Source organism: Adiantum capillus-veneris, chromosome 13, assembly GCF_014529385.1.
Source record: "Adiantum capillus-veneris isolate H3 chromosome 13, ASM1452938v2, whole genome shotgun sequence".
Classification (NCBI taxonomy): Eukaryota; Viridiplantae; Streptophyta; class Polypodiopsida; order Polypodiales; family Pteridaceae; genus Adiantum; species Adiantum capillus-veneris.
The window spans coordinates 21,868,378-21,889,065 of record NC_140943.1 but is presented as its reverse complement, the minus strand read 5'-3'; the positions used below and the strand labels follow the sequence as shown (position 1 = coordinate 21,889,065).

At 44.0% G+C, this 20,688-nt stretch overlaps 1 protein-coding gene and 1 pseudogene across 6 annotated transcripts in view; both read right to left on the bottom strand.

The window, feature by feature from the left end:
* The window catches only part of LOC147443690 (RNA methyltransferase family protein), a 126,484-nt gene that overhangs the window by 52,761 nt on the left and 53,035 nt on the right, over positions 1–20,688 (bottom strand). The gene's annotated exons all lie outside the window — the stretch shown is intronic.
* On the bottom strand, positions 601–8,093 carry LOC147443691 (uncharacterized; annotated as a pseudogene). The gene is made up of 3 exons (XR_015189978.1): positions 1,689–8,093; positions 1,271–1,583; positions 601–1,157 (listed from the first exon to the last, which is right to left on the bottom strand). The product of XR_015189978.1 is annotated as an uncharacterized LOC147443691 (transcript).

The following is a 20,688-nucleotide window of genomic DNA, read 5'->3' as shown; positions in this document are numbered from 1 at the left end:
CATGCACATAGGGTTAGATGTGTGATGCTTGTGGATGCATAAAACGATGAAAACTCCTGCAAACTTGTGGATACTGTAGATGTAGGTACTGCTACAATGTAAACACCGACTAGACGAACTAATAGGTAGTCTTACTATTGTCGCACAATATTAGCCTTAATGCTGACCATAGTCACCACCCGAAACGAAAACGGGAGAAACAGAAACGGAAAAACCGGTGTTTTAGAGTTTCGCTCAAGGCAAAAACGGTTGAGAAACGGCACTTTTTTATTTCAATTTGTAAACAATGTATTTCATAAAACAAGTAGCCTAGGAGGGGCCATAGGTCATTCAGAATTGAAAAATTAGAAGACCTAATTCAAAAGTTTCAAACTTAATGCTCAAACACAAAAAACGGTAAACCTACTAGTTACAAGTTTACAACTTACCATTTCATAGACTATTTTCAAACCAGAACCTAGTACTGTGACAAGTTAAACCAAGATACAATCACACATGATACAATCAAAATGTCAAGAGCAATGACTCATAGTATCCATGATCCAAAACATCAATGTCATAAAACACACTCAAAGGTGAGCAAACATAAGATAGGGTCCATAATCAAAATAGGGTACATATCACTGAAATCACTGCAAACATAAGATAGGGTCCATAATCAAAATAGTAGTCCATAATGTGAATGATGATACTCAAGAATCCGAGTGTTGAGCATCATCCTCTGCCTCATCATCCTCTTCGCTCTCCCCACTGGAAGAAGAGGAAGAGGACTTTGCTGTACTCGTTGAAGCTACAATTGCACTAGTGCTAGCAACTTGAGCAACTCTTCTTCGTCCCCGCTCTCCCCTTGTATCATGAGCTGGAGCAATACCCTCCTCATAGAGCAAGGCATACAAATCACGCTCTTGTTGTGGGATATCTGGAATGTCACGCACCTTCTCAATGTCAATTTTATCGACATTGACCTATGTAGGCTCAGGGGAGTCAGAAAGCTTCTCCAACAATTGTAAGTTACAATTACAAAACACCAATCGCTCAAGTTGCAAGGTTGTCAGCTTATTTCTCTTCTTTGTATGGAAGAGGGCCCAAGTACTCCACTTCCTCTCACATGGACCAACAGCACAATCTTGTGAGAGGACTCGAATGGCAAGGCGTTTCTACAAACAACACATGACAATAAAGGGGGAAAGTTTCATTTAACACTTGGATTTGCAAAGCTTAAATGACAAAGCCTAGAATGTATTATGGGAGATTAAGAAAGCGTATTTACCAAACTAGGTGCACAATTCTCATACTTCTCCCACCATGAGACAGGCTAGAGTTGTGTGTCCCGAAGCTTTGCAGTGGCTCGACCAAAGTGACTACTTTGATTCCGTAAGGCTAGCAAATCTTCTGTTCTTCTTGCCATCGTTACATCACCGCGCGTGTACTTTGCCACATACTCTTGAAATCCCTTGTCTAGCTCATCTGACAAAAATTGGTCTTCACTACGCCATAATGGGTGTAACACATGCGCCACAGCATGGATTGGTTTGTGAAACCAATTCCATCGTGATTCCCACACCTCCCTCAACTCATCAACCCTGTGACATTGAATGACATGACACATATGACTTAAACAAAGGGGAAAATAAAATTCAGCCAATTAAAACATGAGATTTCAGTAGCTCAAATGAGGTAGGACTTACTTTTCCGATGGCAAGTATGCATTCCTGTTGAGAGCTTCCCCAATTTTATCCATGTACTCGTAGAGTAGACCTAATGTGCTCCCCTCCATGTCGGTGATGCGTAGAACCGTGTAGATTGGATTCAAGGATTTTACCAATGCCTCCGCCTCCACCCACCAAGATTCATTGAAAATATTACGCCGGAACTCAAGGAACCTTGGCTTAGTAATGTCATTCCAAGCAAGCCATTCATCACAGCTAATGGTGCGTATAAGATTTGGCCGCACTCTAATGAGACGCTCAAGCACAATGAGCATGTAAGCAAACCTAGTGGAAGAGAGCTTCAAGAGCTCCAATGTACTGTTGGCTCGAAACATGCTGAGTGCTTTAGGCCTCTTAGTCACAAACTTGACCATCTTCCTAGCAGTAGCAAAGAGCTCACTTACCCAAGGTATATTGCCAATATCCTCAATGAGCAAGTCCAAGGAGTGAGAAGCACAAGGTATCCACACAAGGGTAGGAAACTCATTTTCCAACATGTGTCCTGCTGATACACAATTGCTGTCATTGTCAGTCACTACTTGCACAACATGCTCTTTTCCAATCTCCTCAATAACCCTTTTAATTTGTCCAAAGATGTAAGCACCTGTCACAGTGACACCTGCACCTGAAGCATCTATGGCCTTCCAAAACATAGTTCCCTTGCATGAAGAAATCAAGACATTGTAGACACTTCTCTTGCGCACATCTGACCACCCATCACATAGAATAGTGCATCCATACTTCTTCCATGTTTCCTTCAGGAAATCAAGCTGAGTCTCTACACATATCTTCTCCTTCTCAAGCTCCCGTGTGCGCAAGGTCTCAGATGAAGGACCTTCCCACTCACATCCTATGCGACTCATGCCCTCATTGTCCTCTTCCATTGCTTAGTTCTGGCCACATTGAATGGAATAGCACATCTTATGAAGAGGCATGTCACCTCACGGGTAGCTATCTTCATAGCTTGCTTTTGAATGCCAGCTTTCATGCTTGCAGATTGGAGAGTGATAGACCCCTTTTTACTTACATCAACATTTGGCAAAGGAGTCCTTTTTGCAAGAGAAGTCGATGACACACCTGCACTTCCTGTTGCGGACTCCAATCGACTTCTTTTTGAGCTCAATTGGCTTGCTTCTCCTGCACTCTCACTTGTTTGAGTCTCCTCTTCAATGTCGACCAAAGCCAAGCGTTTTGATTTCCATTCTGCAAGCCCAGTTTTCACATCAGCTGGGACGCGTTCACAAGGTGCCATATCCGTGCCAGGTATATGCCCAAGATGGTCTTTCACACGAGTTACACTCCCCGTCTTCTCAAGCCCCACAAAAGTTGCATCTCCATTTTTTTGAGCCCCCTTTTCCTCCATAGCCGGCCAATTTGGTCACATACCTCCAATATGGGTCTGTCATGGTGTGCGTGAAGAGTCAAGACCTAGGTGGCAGGTGCCCTGCAAGGTACGCACAAATCAGCCCACAAAACCCACACACGTTGATAGAACGCAGATAGCGTAGAACTCAGATGGCGATAGATGCCAGCGCAAACCAATAGAATCAAGTGCGCAAAGGGGGCAAAATCTGTACCTGCAATCGCTGCCTTGCGTTTCGCTTGCAGAGAAAAATCGCCACGCGTTTCTGTTCGAAAAAACCAGCGCTGACGATTTTTGCCCAAATTGAACGTTATAAAAATTTCATGCCAAAACACCATTTCGGTCCGGCCGAAACGGTGGGAAACTCTGTTCCCGTTTCCCCCTCCCCAAACGCCGTTTCGTATGACTATGATGCGGACTCTGCCTTGCGAGCAAGTACTACCACACGAATAGTCATGTTGTGAAAACATTGCGGGTGAAGATGAAAGGCAAGGGTGCTCGGAGGAAAATCCAAGGGTTCCATATCAATGGAAGTAGATGCACGCTACATGTGAATGCGAATGCAAAAGAGGGTGAGGGATACTTTCTCCAACTCCTATATCTGCATACGAGGCAAGTAGATCTTGGTACTCTAGGTCTGGATTTTCGTGTATCCGATGTCATCTTCGTTCAAAGACATAGCGATGAAGACGGGAGCGCATAAGGGTGGGAGTGGCTAATAAGTCCGGGGCAAGGACACGGAACTTCTTTGAGGGGAAAAAAACTGAGAGAGGTTCTTTGGGTTCTTGGTTCTTTTTGGGGTCTGGGTTCTTTCCTCAAGTTCGTGAAGCCGAAGCACGTCCAGAGCTCTGATACCAATGTCAAGTGCAACGGAAGGATTTAAGGATTTAGCTCTGATCTAGTACTTCGCACAAACACAAGGTTACTTTACTTTATTTCAGAGAAATAAACTGAACACAATGAAGAGAGAGGCAGAGAGAGAGAGAGAGAGAGAGAGAAAAGAGAGACGATACCGTATGTCAGGTCCCAACCACTCTCAAGGGCCCCCTTGCTCTGTTGCCAAAGCAAGTACTTTCTTTAATTACTTGCACAAATGCTGATACAATGAATAAATGCTGAATATTGAGTGCTCCATGCTCATGATCTGCAAAAACGCTAGATAATGATGTTGATGCAAAAATGTTAGGGCCGATCTGCAACAAAAACGTTGGCTGATCTGATGCAAAAATGTTGAATGTTGATGCAAAAACCTTAGAGCCGATCTACTGCAAAAGCGTTGGCTGATCTCAAAAATGTTGGCTGATCTGGTGCAAAAATGCTGGCTGATCTGATGCAAAAACACTAGGGCTGATTTGTTGATGTTGAAGGTGCTGGCGATGGAAACGTCGATGGATGCTGAGGGAAAACGCTAGGGTACTGCTTGGTACTGGGCACCGATCTTCTGATCTTTTGATGCTCCCAATGGGGACCAAGGGGTTGCTTACATAGGTTCTTTCATGATTTTCCCTACCTACTTTTTATAAATGTCATGTCAAAGTCACTTATTTATAAATGACTTAAGTGACTGTTCATATACCTATATGCTTAAGTGACTATATTGTGCAAGTGAGGGTATGCAACTACGACCTGCCTTGATCATGGACGTCCTCCTAGAGGCTCACAAAATGCCACGCTAGATCCTAAGCTAACTAAGACTAACGCTAAGCTGTAGCAGTGGCTTGTCCATGTGGCTCCAATGCAATGCCACATGACATTGTAAGAGAGGCACGAGGGACCCAATCGTCGTCTACCACAAAAGCCAAGGGAAGGTACCAATATGCACATCTCTCTGACCAAACCAACTTTCGCAAGGCCTCACTAAACTAGCTTTCAAACAACTTTACAAATTGTTTGATATCCATAAAATAGTTGGCCTCAATGTCACAAAGTGATGACGTGGCCTATTCCACTGAAGAGGACCAATTTTAAGCACCCAAAAGTGGTCAGAATAAAGTGGACAAGTTTGAAACCTTAAAATATGATGATGCAGCACTATACGAACATCCACGAAATCGTGCCACTAATCACAGAATTGTACAAAAATCCCGGATTCTCCTGAAATAGCCCAGAGGGCACCAGCTTTTCATGTCTAATGCTTTTTCGCCTCATGCTTTTAAATATGAGCCCTTCTTACGAGCAAACAAAATTGGAGCAGCAAAAGGACTTATAATGGAACCTATAAGATCCCTATCCACCAACTCACAGGTGTATGACACGATTCTCAAGTCGCTCAAGAGGCAGTGTAGCTAGGAGATCATGCTAGAGGAACAAGTACTCAAACTTGTGGGGTTAGCATAGCTGACTGTCGCTTGAGCTACTTGACATACCTAGATGTGAGAGATGAGAGAAGGAGAGGGAATCTTGCTCTTGCCTATCGCCTTGCCTAGATGTGAGAGATGAGAGAAGGAGGGAATCTTGCTCTTGCCTAGGCTGAGGACAGATAGCGCACCATTATCTTTGATGAAAAGTGTAAGCTTCTCCCAATTGGTAATGGATTTAAACCTACGGAACAACTTTATGCCCAATATAATCACACCCTACAAGTTTAGGGACTCAAAATCGACAAGTAAATTATGCTTGTTGAATGACCAAGTTGACATTAATAGATATTTGAGAGAAAGGAATCAATGCCTTTAGAAAACCCTATACCGAGACGGTGGAAATAAGAGTAGGCCAAAGATGTGTACGCTTGTAAGGTGCAGCGGAAGTGAACGTTGATATTGCTCAAGATGAGTGCTCCGAATTGTGCTCAAGGGTTCCTTTTACTTACGGAAGAAAGAGCCTTCCGTTCCTTTTAGAGAGAGAGTGCAATGATCACAAACAAAGTGAATGCTACTGAGAATGAAAGTGCTGAGACTGAGAAAGAGAGAGAGAGAGAGAGAGGAATACGACACCAAACGGTTCTCAAACCCTCCTCCAAGGGCCTGCCTCTCTATGGCGAGAGAGATCTATGCTATAGATTGCACAAATCTGGTGAAATGGTCTAGATGCACTGGACTTGCCGATGATGTCAACGACAATGATGATGACGACGAGGACGGCTGAAAAGGAAAACGCTAGGGCTGAAATGCTGAAATCTAGAAAGTCTGATCTGCACCTGAATACTGACATTGTGTCGGCGAGGATGGCAGTGACAACGACTCGACGACGATGCGCTGAAAACGCAGATGCTGAAATCTGAATTAGTGGGCTGAAACAGCAAACGTTGGCTGATCCGACTGTACGGTGAGGATCTGTTGTGGGTAGGTGAGATCTACAAAGCTAAGGGGTCAATCTGCAATGGCTAAAGGCTGAAATCAGGAAACGCTAACCTGTATGGCTGGATCGGATTGCTAACTGCTGAAAACGCTAGGTGGATCTACAGGATGCAAAAATGCTAGGCTTGATCTGCAAACTGCAAATGCCAACTGCTGGGATCTAGAAACGCTGGCTGATCTGGGAAGTCCAAAAATGCCAGGTGTCTTAATCGCTGAAAACGCTGAGGTTCCCTGCCGGTCTTGCTGAGAAGATGCACTGCCAGTTGCCTGAACATCTTCTGTTGCTTCTTCTGCCTCCTGTAGTGAGCGCCCCCTCTTCTCCTTATATAGCAAACCCACGTTGGGTCGAGCATGCTCCTCTACAGCCCACAACCTCATAAAATGGTGCAATTAAATAAATAAAAATGCCAAAACGCCTGTAAATGTTCTATCCCAAAACTAACCGGAATTTAATCATGCTGCTTGGACAATGCATATGCTGGGTGGTATTGGGTTCTGCAATCAGAGGATATGCAACTACTCTAAGTGTCTGGACATGCGCGGCCTGTGCACAGGCTCACAAAGGTGCCAAAACACTTTCTAGGCTAACCTGAGCCCTAGACCTAAGATAGCTTGTCCACATGCACATAGGGTTATATGTGCATGTGACAACACTTCAAAAGAGATTCCGTAATGACATCTTGAGAACTTCTAGAGTCAAATCCATGATTACCCTTTAACCATTGACATGGCCATAACAATTAATTAATCCTTACCATCAAAAGTCCCCTCCTACTTAGCTTCTTACTTTAACACACTCGAGGAGTTAACCTAAGGGGTAATGCTGAAGACGAAGCATTTAGATCAGTTTTAGATTCTTTTTTCGAACACTCTTTCTTCATGTGACCTTGAACGTCACAATTTAAGCACCTACATTCCTTTGCATACAAATGCATATTCTTCTTTCATTAATTGACCACCCAAAACTCGTTGGGCATTTCGGTCATCAGAAGGTAGTCTAGGTTTATCAAATTTTCCTTTACCCTTTTCCTTTTTCTATCATTCTTAGAATTAGATAGAAAATTAAATTGAGAAAAGAAAGAATTCAGAGATTTCTTTTTATCTATTAGAGTTCTTTTCCTTGTCTTTAGAGGAGTCATGAGAAGAAGAGTTACTATTACCGCACGCTATCTTAAGCATACCATTATTGTGCTTCATCTCTTGAAGTTGTGCCAAGAAAATAGCTTCGATCAATGTCTTTGGATCACCGGACCCACGTCAAACATGGTATAGTGGTCTCATCCAAATAAAAGGCTTCCAACCTTTCCTCATCTAACTTCCTCAATTTCCCACCTAGCGAAGTGTTTGAACTACAAAAAACAGACAATTTCTAGAGAGTGCTTGTTGAAGCCCCTCGCTCCCCCCCTCCCCCCCTCGTTTATAAGTAACAAGGGGTCAAAGTAAAGGGATCCACGGCAGGGGAGCTTTATCGGCGAGCGAGGAATTGGGGCGGTCGGATTGACGTAGCAGAGGGGGGCAGGATTTTTATAGCGCAAGAGTTGCATTAGTTTCAACGAATCGCGCCAGGCGAGCTGGATTAGGTGTGGGAGCGTGTAGGGGCAGGTCTGGAGTTCGAGACACGAGCGGCGAAGGTAGGAAGTCTTTTTTTTTAATTCCACGTAGATGGAATCAACGGTGGATTAAACCCCCACCGTAGATTCCTCTACTTTGGGTGTGTCACTTATAAACAAGCCTCCCCCCCCCCCCCCTTCAGCCTCTCGCCGCTCAAGCCCCACCCCCCTTCCCCTTTAGCTCGCCCCTCCCATCAGCCCACCGCCCTCAGCCATCCCTCTCCTTCCCCTGCAGCTCCTCTCACCTTTCGCTTGCACAATGAATTGTGGGGGGGAGGGTTGGGGGCTTTGCAGTATCACTTCCGACATGACGTCCCCATCTTCGGCTTCAGACACAAATGGAGGCTCTTGCTCCGCCTCACAGAGACTCCAGGAAGCCCCCTCGCCCAACCCTACAGAGCCCACCATCTGCCGACTTGCTCTGTAAGGTGCAACGGAAGTGAATGTTGAACTTTGCTCAAGATGAGTGCTCTGAATTGTGCTGAAGGTTCCTTTTACTTACGGAAGGGAGAGCCTTCCGTTCCTTTAGTGAGAGAGTGCAAAAGATCACAAACAAAGTGGCAAACACTGTGAATGAAGGTGTTGAAACTGAGAGATAGAGAGAGAAGAATACGACAGCAGAATGTTGTCAAACCATCCTCCGAAGGCCCCACTCTCTATGGCGAGAACGGTCTACTATTGATTGCACAAATCTGGTACAGAGATGCTGATGCAATGTTCTTGATGCTATGATGCAATGGGGTCCTAGGTTGGTGACAATGGCGGCGACAACGTTGTTCCTTATGGCTGAAAATCCCTGTTTTGACCTTGCTGAAAACGTTGGGCAGATCTGAAAAAACGCTGATGTAGCCGTGTCGAAAACGCTGCTACTCTTGGCTGATTTTCCCCATGGACAGCATGCTGAAAAACACTGGGTTAGATGCTGTAGAACACGCTGATTTGTCTGTGGTAGAAATGCTGATCTGTTGGCTTCAAAAGCGCTGATCTGCTTGCTTCAAAAACACTGATCTGCTTGCTTCAAAAACGCTGATCTAAGGGGCTGCTTGGCGATGGGATGGCTGCTGAAAAACGTTGGCTTAGCTTGATGAAAAACGTCAAGGGTTCTTGCTTGAGAGAGAGAGAGAGAGAGAGAGAGAGAGAGAGAGAGAGATGCCTATTGCAAGCAACTTGCTTGTGCACTTCTTCCTCTTCTGCCGGATTCCACTGCGCTAGGTTTTCTTTTATATTTGCTTGGCTCATTTTCCCTACCCAGTTTCCCAACAAAAGTCACTTAAAAATAAGTGAAAAATGGCTAAAATAGGAAAAATAGGTTCTGTGTACTAGAAAATGCTCTTGATGGGTTCTATCTGTAATCAAATGATCATGTTGTGTGCAACCAGCGAATGTGCATCTACTCTAAGTACCTGGGCATGCATGGTCTGCGAACAGACTCACAAAAGTGCCAGAACACTTCCTAATCTAAGCTAACTGAACCCTAGACTTGAAGTAGCTTGTCCACATGCACATAGGGTTAGATGTGCACGTGGCATCCCCTCCCTTTTAAAGTGAGGTACACGTACCGAGCTGCATGGATTCTTTGTAGTCTACCAACAACTCCAGGTAATCTTTGAAAAACACTTCGTCGATCCATACTGCTTCATGGGTTTCTCTATCCTTGAACTTCAAAAAGTACTGTCTCACTTGCTTCCATGAACCATGGCGAAACCGATGCAACAACAATTGCTCCGGCTCCATGACTTCTGCTTCATTGATGATCTCCGGCTCTTCTTCTTTCGAAATGTCCTTTGGAGGTGTTCCCTGAAACTTTCAACCAAGAAACATGGAAAACGTTGTACATTGACCATGAGTTAGGCAACTGCAATTTCATTGAAACCTCATTTATCTTTTTAATGATAAGAAATGGACCATACATTCGAAAAGACAACTTTGGACACTTCTTTCCAACTTGCTTAAGACGTTGCTTCATGATTCTTAAATACACCCAATCCCCTTCCTTAATCAAAACATCCTGACGATGCTTATTAGCCTGCCGTGAATAAGATTCTTGAGCCTTGCTTAGCCGAAGCTTCACACTCTCAGAAATCTCATCCAATGACTGACTTTCAACATTGGCATCAGGCATTTGACTGATCGAGCGAGTCAAAAGTGACTGGAACGGACGGCTAAAAGCTGCCTCATACCGAGTTCGACCAATGGCGGAGGAAAAAGAGTCATTCAAAATAGCCTGAACCAATGGGAGATAGAGCTCCCGATGAGACTGTTGATCATGCACATATGACTTTAAAACATCAAAAGCCAACTGATTATAAATCTCTGTATAACCATTTGACTGTGGATGAAAAGCCAATGAAAAATTCAACTTAGTGCCAAAATTTTCAAAGAGTGCGAGCCAAATACAACCGTGCCACATCTTGTGCAGTGACTGCGGCCTTATAAGAAATCAACATGCAAAACTTGTTGAAACGATCAACAATTGTCAAACATTCAGTGTTCCTTGAATGCAAACTAGGTGGAAGGTTAATCACAAAATCCATGGAAATATCGTGAAAAGGTCCAGGAATAGACAACTAAAGCAAGAGGCCTTGCTCCTTACCCTGAAGAGCTTTTACCTTTTGACATATAGTGCACTATGTGACATAACGAAACACATCTTTTCGCATTTTAGGCCAATAAAAGAATCTTTCTATTTTTTCCAAAGTGGTGTTCATTCCCTTGTGTCCACTCGTGAGAGAATCATGTGCATCATGCAATATGGTTGGCCTGAGAGAGGGCAACACACATATACGTTGACGAAAATACAACAATCCATCACGAATGAATTAGTTGCTTGGTCCTTGGGAAGCAAGAGCCTGCAACCATTGCTTACCAAACTCGGAATCCGCATACTGGTTCTTCATACTGTTGAAAGACACACCCTGAATAGAAACATTGGATCTTGACTCAAGAGCCAAAATCTGTCCTTTGTGACTTAACGCATTTGCAACAGGGTTAGCTTTTCCAGGCACGTACTCAATCAAACCTCCAAATTGCTCAAAAAATTGTGACCACCGTGCTTGGCGATCACTCAATGTGCACTAGGCATAGATTGGAGCCACTTGAGGGCTTGGTGATCTGTGCGAACTGTGAACTCTCTACCATAAAGAAAATGCTTCCAATGCTTAAGAGAGTGAATGACAGACAAAAGTTCTTTATCATAAACTGAATAGTTCTTTTCTGCACTATTGAGCTTCCGACTTAAGAAAGCTACGGGACAACCATACTGTTGAAGCACAGCGCTTATGGCAACATTGCTTGCATCCGTCCATACCTCAAAGGGGTCATCCCAAGAGGCAAGGATAAGACACGGTGCTTTCGTCACCACAACCTTGAGAGCTGCGAAAGCCTCAATAGCTGCCTCGAGCAAGTCTACAAGTTGACGGCGAGTCTTTACCCCTTTCAACACATCAGTCATAGGTGCGGCAATGCGTGCAAAATTCTCTATATGCGAACTATATGCTTGACATAAACCAAGAAAAGATCGCACATCACATGCAGTTTTGAGCAAATCCCAATTACGTACCTGTTCCACCTTCACGGGGTCTAGCTTGACGCCTTCTACAGAAATGATATAACCCAGATAAGTAACTTCACTAAGAAAAAACTCAGATTTCTTAGCTGCAATGTACAACTGACACTCATCCAAACCGGTTAGGACCCTTTCGACATCCTTTTCATGTTGTTCCCACGATGCAGAAAAAATAAGAATATCATCCAGAAAGATGAACACAGATACACCAACCATATCGCCGAAACGGCCTACCATGAGACGATTAAATGTACCCACGACACCTGTCAATCCAAAAGGCATAACAACATACTCCCATTGCCCTCGCTCTGTACGAAAAGCGGTTTTGAAGATGTCGCCTTTGAATACCCGTACCTGATGGTGTCCACGCTTGAGATCGACCTTACTGAAAACCTTTGCCCCATTGAGCCTATCAAGGATATACTCAATGCGAGGCATCGGAAACTTGTTCTTTACGGTCATCTTGTTCAATGCCTTGTAATCAATACACAAACGAGACGAACCATCTTTCTTGCGGACAAACAAAATAGGTGCAGCAAAAGGACTTACACTCGCACGTATGAATCCTCTAGCCACCAACTCCGTGAGTTTCCGCTCTAACTCTTCCTCCTGTGTCTGGTTCAAACGGTAGGGAGCCTTGCTGACAGGCTGTGCCCCGTTCGTAAGCTCAATGCGATGGTCCTCCGGCCGCTCGGGAGGGAGACGGGGTGGAAGATAATCCTGCAAAAAGAGATGCTTAAACTTGGTAAACAAAGCTGAATACCTGTCTGAAGCCTAAATGCTCTGGGTAACTGGAGCAGCATAGATGAATGCCGCTAGTGCTCCTCGTCGTAATTCACGCTTTACCTGCACATGAGAAATGGGAGACAAAGAATGAAAACCCTCCTCAGCACAAATGATCATGGGAAAGTCACTCTTGGTATTTAATGTCAGAGTGTTGGCCTCCCAATCAATGAGAGGGTTGTGCTCACGAAACCATCTAATACCCAAAAGCATATCACATCCTGAGAGAGGAGACACGAGAAATTTCCTACGGAAAGCAACTTGTTGAACTGTAAACAACACATCAAGGCACTCTTTCGTGATGAGAGAGTCCATACCGCGAGCGAAGCCAGACACCTCGAGAGGAGATTTCTGACTAACCTCTAGGCGGGCTCTCCCAACAAGAGGCACTAATCACATCATGCATACTGCTTGGATCAAACAATATGATAAAACGCTGACCCTTTACATGACCATAACACTTCATGAGAGACTCATCAATGTGTGTGTCAGAGACATGAGAAGATTCAGCTTGGTTCATTAAAGTGCTTGTGGTTGCTGTGGGTGCCTTAGGTTCTTTAGGTGTAGCTGTCTTAGGACAAGCCTTCTTAATGTGACCCTTGATGTGACATTGATAACATCTACCTTCCTTAGCATAAATCACTTGTTCTTCAGCCGTTATGTATCCTCCTATAATTCCTTGTGCGGCTTTTTCATCCGCAATTAGCTTAGGTTTTGCGGGAGTTTTAGCTTTACCCTTAGATTTATATTGAGAGTTCTTTTCCGAAGGATTAGAGGAAGATGGGCTAGAAGAGTTACCGTTCTTACCATTCTGAGGGTTCTGAGACATTTGGGAGGTACTTTGAGACGACTTGTTCTCCTTAGGCTTGCCCTTGTTGTGCTTCATCTCTTGGGAGAGAGCAATAGCTACCGCCTTGTTGAGATCCGCGGGGTCGAAGACTTCTACATAAACTTGATACATTCGTCCAACCCAAAAAGGAAAGCCTCTTTGCGCTCATCATCCGATTTGCGTAGCTGGGTGCCGAGCTACAAAACACGGTTAGAAAAATACATGACTGGCATACCATTATGCTTGAGATTGCGCCAATCCTCTTTCAACCGCGCTAGGTACTGTGGTGGCATAAATCGCGCCTTGAGCTTGTCTTGGAAGTCGGGCCAATTGAAGGAAAGGGATGCGTCTTCGTCGGCTTCCTCTAGGTGCACAGCCAACTGTGTCTCTTGCCATGCGTGGTGCCAATTAATGCAGGTACATGGCTGTCGTCAAAACCTTGCTATTGCCTGTCTGAAAGCGCGAAGCGGAAGGTACCGGTAGGTGCGCGTCGCGATATAGTGCAAGATTGGGGAAGAAGCAGAAGGCGGAGTGTAACAGAGAGGAAGCGCTAAGGATCGAAGCAAGGAGAGAGAGAGAGAGAGAGAGAGAGAGAGAGAGAGAGAGAGAGAGAGAGCTCACGTTTTTGGGGAAAACTCAATAAGTGAGTTTTGGGTTTTCCCACTTTTATTATAAGTGACTTTAAAAAAATGTGTCCAGGTTCAACAAAGTATAAAAATGAACAAAAAGGGGTTATTTAGGCCTTTAACCCAACAACCTCCCACTTAAAAGCATAAATAACGCCTTTCCCACCAGCTGTATGCAATGCTCATGTTGAGCCTTAGCAAGACTCTTGGTGAGAACATTTGCAGGGTTATCCTATGTATGGATCTTAGTCAAGGTGACTAGACCATCCTCCAATACCTGTCATATGAAGTGGTACCGCACATCTATGTGTTTGGTACGCGCATGAAACATGGCATTTTTGGCTAAATAGACAGCACTTTGACTATCACAACCCAACACGGGTCTATGAGCAGGCATGCCAAGCATAGTAACAGGGAATGGCCGTTTTCAGATCTCCATTTCCCGTTTCCCGTTCCCATTCCAAGTTCCCGTTCCGAATCCCCGTTCCGTGTTTCAAACGTGAGTACCCGTAACAGGGAATGGCATTTTGTTCCACGTTCCCGCTCCGGTTTCCCGTTCCTGGTAACTATGATGCCAAGTTCTTTTGCAAGTCTGCCCAACCAAATAGCCTCTTTTGAAGCCTTTGTGGCTGAAATATATTCAACCTCAGTAGCACTCAATGCCACAATTTTCTGTAACCTAGAATACCAAGAGACTACACCACCAGCAATGGCAAATACATATCCACTAGTAGATTTCCTGGTATCCATGTCACCTGCCATGTCTGCATCACAATATCCCTACAACTTTGTCACTTTTGCAATAACATATACACTTTGATTGTGTACCTTTCAAATATCTCAGAATGCATTTGACAGCTTCCCAATGCGCTTTGCCAGGATTCGACATGTATCGACTAACAACTCCCACTGCATAAGCAATGTCGGGACGAGTGGCAACCATAGCATACATAAGAGAACCACAAGCTGATACATAAGGGATTCCCTTCATTGCTTTCAATGCCACCTCATTCTTTGGGCAATCTGCTTTGCTAAGCTTAGTGTATGGTAGTAAAGGTACCCCAAGTGTTAGGTAAAGGCAGTGTGCCTCACCGTGCTTTGCCCGTGTCCGCCGGCCAATGTCGGCTGCCTACATTTATATCCTTATTCTTTATACATACAAAGAATAAGAAGCGCTCACTCACATTCTCACATGGTGCTCACACAGTGAGATTTGGGAGCTCCACCCCACATCCTCTGTCGTGCTCTCTCTCTCTCTTTCCCCTTTGCACTCTTTGCGCACACGCACCGCATCCGCGCACTCACAATTGGTATCAAAGCTTTGGCTTCGCGACAGATGGAGTGCTACAGAGAAGTGAGCTTTCAGCTATGGTGAGCTCGCTTTCGGTGGAAGCTTGAGATCAGTGAGAAACCACCAGATTTGTGCTCATGGAAGCTTGAGGAACATTCCCAAGCTTGAGGAAAGAGTGTATTGCAAGTGTGTGTGCTTTTTTGGCAATCATATTTGCAGGAAGAATGCAAATTTTCATTTCCGTAGGTCATTTTTCGAGCTCCAAAACAGTGTTTTTCGCATAACTTTTGCATACGGATGCGATTTATGTAAGGTTAGGGTGTAACCTGGGGTTTTGGCATGCTCCGGACACAATGGTGATGTCCATTTGAGCTGATTTTGACCTCTGAAATTTCTGCAACAGCAGCAAGTTTTTGCTGCGTTTTTTAGTCAAAAACAGTGTTTTTTAGCATATCTTGCACACTCGGACTCCGATCTATATGATCTAGGGGTCTACCCCAGGGTTTGTCGACGTTCCGGACGCAATGGTGATATCAGAATTTCGAAATTCTGATCTCTGAATTTTCTGCAGCAACCTGCGTTTTTTTTTCGACACAAAAGATTTGACAGTTAAGGGCTTGTATACTGCAAATCATTGTGTAGATTGCGTCTGGGAATATGTATGTCACATTGTGGAGTCCATTGGGTGCTGATTTAACTTGCAATTGTGTATACAAGTGTTGATTTGGATCTTCATCCCAAAAGGCTAATGGGTTGTCGGAGGTTCTCTGCATGATTTTCTCTTTTATTTCTTCTATTTGGGTTTTATATTTTGCTTTTGCTTTTTGGAACCACTCTCTGAATTTGTTGTCACAATAGTTGATGGGAACTAAACAACTATTGATAGCATAGCTGGCTCTCTGCTTGATCGGAGTAGTATATCTTTGGCCCAAATAAGAGAAATGAAAGCTGGTTTCTGTGAATGTGCCAGGGACTAGCTTTGATACTAGGTCAAAACCAATTACTAGATCATAGCACATATTTGAACTATGTAAAGATAGTCTAATAGGTAATTTAGCATTACCTAGTTCTATCCATACATAGACGTATTCTCTGATTGTTAACAGCCTTGGAGCCGTTACCATATTTTACTTGCCTGGCTTCTGGATATTGCTTGATCATTGTTGACGGCAATAAAGCTTTTTTGGCAAAGCTTCCTCCTGCACCTGTATCGACTAAAGCATCCAGAGAAATTGCTTGAAAACCTTTTGGTTTGATTAGCAATCCAACAATAGGAATGGCCACATTATTATCAATGATGATTTCTGTTTTGTTGGCCATATTCATTTCTGTAGACTCCATTATTTCTTCTGGCTGGGGCTTGGGTTGCTTGAATAGGGTTATTAACTCTTTCAAATTTTTAATATCTTCTTCAAATAGTTGATTACCTTTTGGAGTTGGCTCAGCTAGCTGTTCTTTTGATAGCAAGATATCCCATGGAATTGAAGCAGGTGGAGTTGGGCTATTTTGAAAGAACTGAGAAGTCCCCCCCCCCCCCCCCCCCCCCCCCGAGAAAGAAAAGTCGTTTCTCGTGCAGTTAGATCAGCGTCCCATCTATGGAGAGCCTGCTGTTTTTCAAACAGAAGCTTGCGTTGACGCAATTCCTGCTCTTTTTCACGAAATTCTTCATAAGGGTGATCCTGTCTAGAACGGGATGTTGATGAAATATCCTGAGGAAAATCAAAAGATTCTTCATCAGAATTAGAAGAATTGGAGGGTGTTCTTCTTGGTGGCAATTCTTGGAGAGGTCGGGCTTCGATTTTGCCGGAGACCAGATTACTAGCGAAGTTGTGATCGAAAAGAGGCTGACTTGCTTTGATTTGCTTTAGTTTCATTTTAGTGGCTAAAGCTGGACTGACCATTCGTTCTAAAGCTGGTGCTTTAGGTTTGTCAGCTGTACGTAGAGCATTTTTTAGCTGCTTTTGATAAGTAGATGCTTCTTTAGAAGAGTGTTGAGAAGAGGTCTTCTTACCTGGTCTTTCAAATTCAAAAGAAGAATCTCAATTGCTTGTAGCATAGTTGGTGTCTAAAATCATTACTAGACATGATACAGCTAGGCCTGCTCTAAAAAGAAGATTTACACATATTTGCACACAGCCAAGGTGAACAAAGTGATAACCCTTATTTAGGGCTTCTGCTTTGTCATGTTGAAGGATCTAAGTAAGCTTAATAAAATGCATTAAATTATCTGAGGGAATAGATGCTAAGGGAATAGATGCTACTGACCTATTATCTAGATAGACAGTGGAGGCTCTAAGTTTAAAAAAGTTTTTATGTTTATATACTTGATCGGGTTTAAGTTCTGGAATTTGCCATTGAGAAGAAGGTTCGGCTTCTTCTACAGCCATAGAGAGGTGTGCAAAAGACTTGGTCACGTTTGACAAAGATCTGTTCAAGAATGCCATTGATTGTTTACCTGAATTGAGTCGAGCGGTAGGAGTTTACTGCGGTGTCAGGAGTTTTTTGGAGCAAGGGATTGCGCATATGTACATACACATGCATGGTGCATCAAATAAAGGATTGTCCATTTTCCAAAGCCAAGTGGTTACGCGGGGCCCACATGTGTACACGTAGGACAGCATGTATATAGTGCATCGATTTTCACTATTACCAGTACCAGTGTGTTTTTTCTATAATAATGAGGAGTTGGTAGCGCGTAAAACTTCTCGAGGAAGCTATCCGCGGGTCGACGACATGAGGTAAGCAGGTGCGTCAGATGGCATCTAGTGGCGTCAGGAGGTCGAATGGAATCAATACTTGCACGTGGATAAGTAGGGACACGATGTGGGTGTTTTCTTGTGCTAATTATGCAAAAAGGTAATCATGAGGACCATCTTTTGGGGCCACTTCACATGGTGGCAAGATACATTATTGGAAAAAGTTAAGTGCTAGGTGTGCGGATGGATGCAGCAGGGTGACAACTATGCACTGCGAGACCACTTTTTGGCCTCTTCGGGGTCCGTTTGAGGTCATCTAAAAGGCCAAGGGTGCCCAAGTAATAAAGCTAAGTGTGGGAACTGAAAAAACTGAGAGAAGACCAGAAAAAGAGTGGAGAGAAGAGGAGGAACAGCCGCAACTGTGTTTTGGCTGTTTTTTGGAGCCTGTTTTGGCCGTAAACTGCTCATCCGAGGTCGGATTTGAGCACTTTGACATTGTAGACTTGGGTTTTGGGTCGTTCCAGACGCGATGGCGCTGTCCATTTTGCCAAATTCCTCACTATCTTTCTGTTGTTTTGGCTGTGTAAGTTTCTTCTATGAGCAAAGCTTCTGCTCCAATTTGTGATTGTATCTAGCATATTTTACCCATATTGTGTAAGCTATTTGCCCCATTGGTGTTGGCCCAAGCTCAGTTGTATCTAAACATCAGAAATTCTCCTCTTTTAAGTTGAGGTTTTTTTTTTTTTTTTGGGAGGGGGGGGGGGGTGTGTGTGTGTGTGTGTCTCTGTGTGGAGTGGGTAAATGGGTAGTCTCTCTCCTCTCACTCCATAGGTGTGTTCCCTATCTCGGCCAGGTGGGTTGTGTAAGCCGAGTAGTGCCCCATAGTGTGTGTGTGTGTGTATATCCTCCCAAGAGCGTGTGTCGGGTCATTATAGAGACGTTCTGTGTGTTTCCATCCCGCTCACATTCTTTTGGCACCCCTCGGAGGATCTTCTTCGAGTACCTTCTGCTTCGAGATTCGGGATTACAGGCTACAAGTTACAGGTTACAGGGGCAGGTACAAGTACATGTGATTCACACAGGTACACGTAGCTGGAGCACAGTGTATACTAGCAGTGGTGTCACTTGCAGTTGTTGTGGGTATGCATTATTTGGCGCCTGTTTGAGCGCATTGTCTGCTGGATTGTACGTTACTTGAAGAAACTGCCATTGTACGCCTTTGTGGAACCATATTTGGATTTATTTGGCAGTCCCAACCATTTCTGAGACTTGGTCTGGAAGATATTCGTTTCTGAGACTTGACTATACGCGATTTGCATTAGCCTTCGTGAGAGGGTCGATAGCGTGAGGTTTTATTGAGCTGGGGGATTCTCAAATGTGGAGATCCTTTCGGTGATACAGGTAGCTGGAGCACCCTTTTCGGGACCTCGCCATAGGCTATGTACTAGTGATTCCTAATTGATACTCCGGTTCTATCGTTGACAGTTTATGCATACATATACAGTCTATATTTTGGATTCTCACTGCTCTACTTCTGGGAAAACTCTGTCAAAATTTTTCCAAGTTATGATGGCTGGTTTTTTGGTCTTTTGAGCCATTTATGTTGTTATGCTGCTGAAATTCTGACAAAATCAGAGGATAAGTCAGGTGTGCCTTCTTGGGAGCTTCATGGTTGGCTTTAATGGATGATCAAAATGGACCTCAATTCACCCCTTTTCATTTAACACAGAGAATCCAAATAAATGTTCATGTGGCCAGGAAGATTTTTTCCAACAGCGCATAGTTTTTATGTTTGGGCCAAGAAGATTAAGAGAGATATTGGAATGTCCTTTGCCTGTTGTAATTCCGATGATCAACTATGAAAACTCATTTGATGTGCATGTGTTTGTCCTTATCTAAAGACAAGCTCCATTGAAGTTTCTAGGTATTGAGGCAGTCAAAAGTTTTGGGTTCTTGCACGTGTGCTAAAAGGGGTTCTCAAAGCATCGTAGCTTGGGTAGCCATGGCTTTCTCTTATCCGGAGTTTCATGGAAGAAGTGATGAAGATGTGGAAGACTTTTTGGAAAAGATGGAGGTTGCCTGCATTAGCAACCAGATTCATGATCCTGCGCAGATATTACGTCTTCTCCAAATTTGTTTGAAGAGTGATGCACGAGTTTGGTCCAAAGCATTTGAAGAGGAGTTGCGTACGGCTGATCCACCTGTAAGATTGAGTTGAGACAATCTAAGGCATGGATTGGAAGTGAAGTTTGTGAAGACAGAAGATCCTGACAAAGTGTGGCAAGAAGTACAGGCTTTAGTGCAAAAGGAAGGTGAGCCAGTAGATGTGTATATACGAAAGTTTTCATTGGCATGGGAGAGGATGTGCAAGGCCTTAGCACCACAAGTACCCCCACCTGACATGATGAAGAAGGACAGGTTCTTGGCTAGTCTTTGGGAGAATATACGTTGGAGAGTGGAGCTAAAGAAGCCTAGGACATATGAAGATGCACTAGAGATGGCAAGGAACAAAGAGTGGAAGCTGAGGAAATGAGTCAGTTAGGGGTGCAGTCTTTGCCCATGAGGTCTGAGTTTCAGCCTATGGACTCTTTACAAGGTCGCATGCCAGGGGTTCATCATGAATCGGTGGTTTCTGTTACTCCTCAGGTTATGCCAGCAGTAGTCACTACAACAGTGAAAGATGATAGGCTAAGGCAAGACATAAGACAAGTGGTAGATTTCATGAAGAATCTCAGCCTAAACATGCTAGGTCAAGTGGGAAATAATCGAGGTCGAGAGAGGTTTGCAAATCAGCCAAGAGGTGAAGAAAGACCTAGGAATGGTGTTGGACAAAGCAATGGTAGGTTCTAGAGGCAGACACCCACATGTTATAATTGCAGAGAGTTGGGCCACATCAACCCGCAATGTGATAAGCCACCAA